The sequence below is a fragment of the Lolium rigidum genome, chromosome 6, assembly GCF_022539505.1.
Source record: "Lolium rigidum isolate FL_2022 chromosome 6, APGP_CSIRO_Lrig_0.1, whole genome shotgun sequence".
Lineage (NCBI taxonomy): Eukaryota > Viridiplantae > Streptophyta > Magnoliopsida > Poales > Poaceae > Lolium > Lolium rigidum.
The window spans coordinates 171978876-171984310 of NC_061513.1; the positions used below are offsets into that span (position 1 = coordinate 171978876).

The 5435-nt window shown below is 45.0% G+C and overlaps 1 long non-coding RNA gene across 5 annotated transcripts; it reads left to right on the forward strand.

The window, feature by feature from the left end:
• The first annotated feature begins 1029 nt into the window (after positions 1-1029).
• On the forward strand, positions 1030-5001 carry LOC124667148. 5 transcript variants are annotated; one of them, XR_006991180.1, is made up of 4 exons: positions 1030-1464; positions 2763-4479; positions 4598-4653; positions 4747-5001. It is a non-coding gene; the product is annotated as an uncharacterized LOC124667148 (long non-coding RNA). The 5 variants fall into 5 exon arrangements; XR_006991179.1 differs by having other exon boundaries at positions 2763-4111; positions 4214-4653; XR_006991177.1 differs by having other exon boundaries at positions 2763-3125; positions 3838-4653.
• Positions 5002-5435: the final 434 nt, after the last annotated feature.

Below are 5435 nucleotides of genomic sequence, written 5' to 3' on the forward strand. Positions count from 1 at the left end.
TGCTCTGTATTCTGTATTGAAAAACTTTACGAACAACGATAATGATTTTCAAGTGGACGTAAAGTCGGAACGGTAGCACCTTATGCGTAGAACGATAGTATTATACCCTATATAAAGTTCAAACATTTTGCCGCACCTCTCCACGATCTGGTACTGTTGATGGCGTTTTTATTGCTAATCTCATAGCTCCACGTGGCCCTTTTCTCAGTCAACAGCGGTTTAAGTGAGCCTTTAATTTTTATTCACCAATTTTGCAGGCGTGCTGGCTACCGGTTACCGGTTGTGACTCCGGTAGATGCGCTATTTTTGCTCCAACGTGGGGCGTACTCAATTGTGGAGAGGAGATGATTGCCGGTTTCTTCTGTGGTAAATCAGATCCTCCTAATTCATGCCACGCGTAACAGTAGATTTTTCTGGATCGTGGCCACCTCATACCACCACCGCTGTAAACAAACCCGCACTGCTTTTTGTCTTCCTCTACCTCCAATCCCGTTCCTTCATTTTTCTTCCTCTCCTCAATACGCGGTGGGCGAAGTTTCACCGACCAAGTCAACCTCCGCCCGGCGTTCGGTTCCGGCAAGACGAGATAGTCAGCAACCCGTCAAGCGGCGCAAGCTGCTGCGGGTTGTGGTGGCGGCGGCGGCCATGGCGGCAAGGCTGGAGTGGCTCCTAATTCTTGAGGAACGCGCTCTTGTGCCTGCCGATTTGCTAGAGAGTGGGAAAATCGGCCTCCGATCTCCTCTCCCTTCCTGAGGAGGCCGGCGCCGGACGCGGGAGCTGGTCGTCATCCCCGGCGGCCAGGAGCTACGGGAGAGATCGACTAGATCCTCCCCGCGCTTGGCCTCCCTTTCATTGATCTATGAGGTGGCGCGGCCGCTCTAATTGAGGATGGAGAGCCCCGCTATGGCCGGCGCCGTGGGGCCAGCAGCGCCCTCGCCTCTGGCGACAGAGGAGCCTCGCTGGACGTGTCCCTGGTCAACGCTGCGATCGAAACGGCCGCGGCCTGGCACACACCGATTGCCGCGGTGGTGCCTGTCCTCCGCGGAATGCGTCCTGTAGAGAAGCAGACGTGGGGTGCTTGCGCTGCCGGACGCTGACAACAGGCTTACAATTCGCTTTCGTTCTTGATTCGGTCCTTTTGATGGGTGAACGATGTCTTGGTGCGGCCAGATCGTCCTGCTTCTGCGTCGTGGTTGTTGGCATACAATAGCAAACAATGGAGATGGACACCGCCGGTTCCAGCCGGGCCTGCAACACTATAACAAATTTCAGCAAGTTTTGTTTTATATTGCAAGTTCCCATATATTGATGACAGAAATTTTCAGCAATGCATTGGTTCACTTACAAGCTGATCTTTCTTTTCTGGTGACCTCAGATTTTGAGTGCTGGAAAGAACAACATACATTCGTAAACGATTGCTGCGTGAGATTCAAGATCATAAACTAACGTAAATCTATTCCATTGGTAAGCTATTTTTCTCTTTTTTTCTTTTCCATATTGCAGTATTTGTACATATATGTATTTCAAGGAGATCATACGCCGTCCGTTCGGCAGCCAGGCCGGCCAGCAGCGCCCACCGGCCACAAGTCAGGGATGCGACTGTCCGCGGGCGCCGGGCTGCTGTGAGTGGGCTGCCCGGGTTAGGCTTCTTTTGGGCTTCTGAACCAGCTTCGAGGTTGTGGGCAGCTCAAGCCCAAAAGAAGTGTCCAGCTTAAGGCCAGCTTATTTGTACCGTGAAGCTCTAGTCCTGTGTATATCCAGAATCTGCTCTCGACCAGTTTCTAGCCGGTTTCCCGAGCTTCTCCACCGATGAACGAAACGTTACATCGCACTACCCCTACTGTTTCCATTAATTACTCCAAACTGCCACCGCAGTCCAACAGATCAACAACCCAAGTGACATCCTGTTCTCTCTCCCGTCCACTTTCCCCCCGTGAGAAACGAGGGTCCCAGCTAGTGTTCTCCGCCGCCGGCCAAATTTCCCCGCTACCGTCCGAATACTCCGCGGCCCGCCCGTCCCCAAGTTCCCCGCATCCTTCTCTGCTGCCTCCCGCCCGCCGCCTCCGACCTCGTGGGCACGCTGCTGAAGCCTGCCCCGCCCGCCCGTCTCCCTAGCTCGCCCGCATGATCCACTCCGGCACGATCTGCTCTGCCTCCGCCGAAGAGCCCAGATCTTTCCCAGCACATGAGGCAGGAGCTCGTCCACCGACGTGACCTGTTCCGCCTCTGCCAGGCACGCGCAGCTCCCCTGGCTCGACTGGAACACGCACGCGTCCGATCCAGTTCACTAGGCCAGCTCGCGTATGTCTACCCGTTGGCATGATCTGTGATTTCTTTTAGCTGGGGGGAGCTGTGATCGGATGTTGGTCTAGCTTGGATGCACATGTCCGCATGTTTAATGGATAAATGGTGGTCTAGATCTGCGCATGTACTTTTCCTCTGTTTATTTTGCTCATGTTGTAATTTACAAGGATGATCTAGATTTATTTATTGCTCGTTTATAATGATGCTATGAATTGAACCGGAGACATTTTGTATTTAAGGGTATTTCGGACTTTCACAACTTAACATAACAAATAAGCCAAAATGTTATAAGCCCAAAAGAATAGGAGGAATAGTTTCTGAAAGCTTCTCCCCACCACAGTTTCTCACCACCATTTTCTATAAGCTGGCTTATGCATAAGCTTAAGCCCAAAAGAAGTGGGCCTTAGTTCATTTTGCTGGTGACAGCCTATCTGACGACTTGACTATGACATTTCCAGATATTGATTATGGAACACGAGTCTATGGAAGATCTAGCAATTCAGGCTAATTCTTTCTCTTGCAACGCTATTGCTGATCAGAGATATTCAGGTTGTTCTGGAAATGTTATTTTGGTTTTCAATCATTTGTCCTGAACTCCTATTGCACTATGAAGATACTCCCTCCGTTCAATTCAAGTCAATTAAAAAGGAACGGAGGGAGTATTTGCACAAGGTGATTATATCTCCTGCACTTCTGAATTCTGCAGGCAAAATGGCTTCCATTCAAGCAAGTTTTACAAGGAAGGCTCTTGAATGGGTGAGGTTAACTTCACTATTCTTTCCCTTCAGTAGTTCTGGTGAACATGATGATTTCTGATAAAGGTAAACATGCTGATTTCTTGACATACAGATTAACACCATGCTACTATACATGCAAGACATTTTTCTGTTCACATATTTCTTTTCACTTTATTTTAGATTGGGTTTATAAGAAATTCATGTCTGTTTAATGAGTATGTGAGATGTTCCCAGGTTTTGTGTAATATATAAGAAGTAGCTCAGCTATGTTAATTGTTTATTTTGTCAACATATCTACTGATAGCCATTAAATTTTTCGTTCATATGTATCTATACTTTTATCCTATTTCATGTTTGTGCAATGATCTGCTGGGTTGTTAGTGCAAAGGGGGTCAACTACCTCTTGCTTGCTCGAAACCTTTCATATGGGAATCCGATCTGAGAATCGTTTAGTTCATAGTGTGGTGCATCTGTTTAGTTGATAGCATAAAGTACTACTTTGTCACAAAAGCCAATTTCCCATCTTATTGGATGATTTCCTAATTATATGAATCAGGGTTGGAAGCAGGCAAACTATTCAGTAAGATTTAAGTAGTTACTTACCTCATGATAAAAAAATTAGTATTGCTTCCTGCATTTTTTATTTTATTTTAGGGCGATGTCGTTCACTACATGAATGATTCAAGAATATTAATTATTTAGTGTGTTTGATATCTCTTCCATGTAGTCTACAGTATTGCTTATGTCAGTTCTTCCTACAATCTCGGATGATATTTACCCAGGATTGTTTGAGCAGGTGATATTTATTCGCTTTACCAGCATGGAGAATGATTTCTACTTCCTACAGTGGTGCTTTCCATCATTAAATAAAAAAGATATTTGAAGGTGTATGTGTTAGATTTTTCCCCGCAGTCTTGAATAGTTCTGACCCGCACCCGGTTTGTTGAGCATGTGATTTGCTAAGGGAACGTGCTTATCCTAGGATACTCGGGCCTACTTTAAGAGCAAAGAGAACACAGATGGCATGGGTAACACAACCTGCACATACTCAACGAAATGGATATTACTAGGTCATTGTTATGTTGTCAGTATGTTTCTATATTGTGGCGCTTCCTACTGGTACCAAGAGGGTAACAAATGTTTGAGCAAAAAATACCATTGTGTATATACAGGTTGCTGCCACGGTGGACGGGTCAGTTCGCTTTATGCGCAACATTCGCGAACGTAACTCCATGTTTTGTTTTATGTCTCTTGGCGCTCATGTTGACACAAAGATCTGTGGAGCTGTTTTTCATAACATTGGTTCTTTGCTATCTCCTGAGAGTGATCACCCTAAGTTTGCTCAGTTGTATTTTATGACAACCAAAATGAGCTGGATAATAGGATGGGAATATTTGGACCAGATGATGACGTCGACGATGGCGCTGCTGATAATAAGGTTGCTGGGGTGAATGGGTAGTCATCGCGTGATTGCGCCCTTCTATTATTTGAGTATAGGTTACTTCAACTTAGCGGCTAATGCTTTTTGTTCATGTTTATTCTGTTTTTGTGCTCAGGTTTCGTTCTACGATGAAGCTATTGATGCCATCATTAAGAGTCTCTTCCTGTTTAGGTGTTGTTAGTGTAACCTCTTATATTTTACTTTCCTTTGTTATTTCTATTAAAATCCACAACTTTAGAGCTGATCATATAAAGTAAATTGCAGGTTCATTGTCATATTCAGTAGTCCATCCAAAAAACGCAACTCCAGTTCATGGTTACTCTGTTCAAAAGCTATGTTCAGAAGCTCAAGACCTAAAGTTGCTTAATGCACTCAGTTCAATAGAAGGATTTCCTGAACGTTTTTAGGCAGTAGAAAAAGCATACAGCCGCTTCTTTGTTTTGTACATTTCCAGGCGATGCCCTGACAGCTACATCCGACTGTTTGATCCGTATTGTGTGTTATCCTGCCTATGTCCATATGCGGTACACAAGATATATAAGTTTGATTTTCTGTTCACTGTTTTATGCTGATTAATTGATTGTCATTGTTCTTGAGAGCACGTGATGGTTGTGACCTCTCAGATTTGAGTCAACCTACAGCCTAAAGCTGCCTAATCAATCTAGCATACAGATTCTGAGTGGGAAACCTGTGATAGGGAGAGCACCAACAAAACATAATACTCACAATTCAGTAAATAATCGACTGCCTAAAGTTAAAGCTATTGCATCTACGATTTTCCTTCAATTTTTAGGGAATGACCATACTAAATATTTGTTCTTGCTTCAGTTCTTAACTACCAAATTTTTAGGGAATGACCATACTGAAGATTTGTTCTTGCTTCAGTTCTTAACTACCAGCCGTGGTACTAGCGAGTAAATTCACCAAACTGAGCAAACTAATGGCGTGTTTCA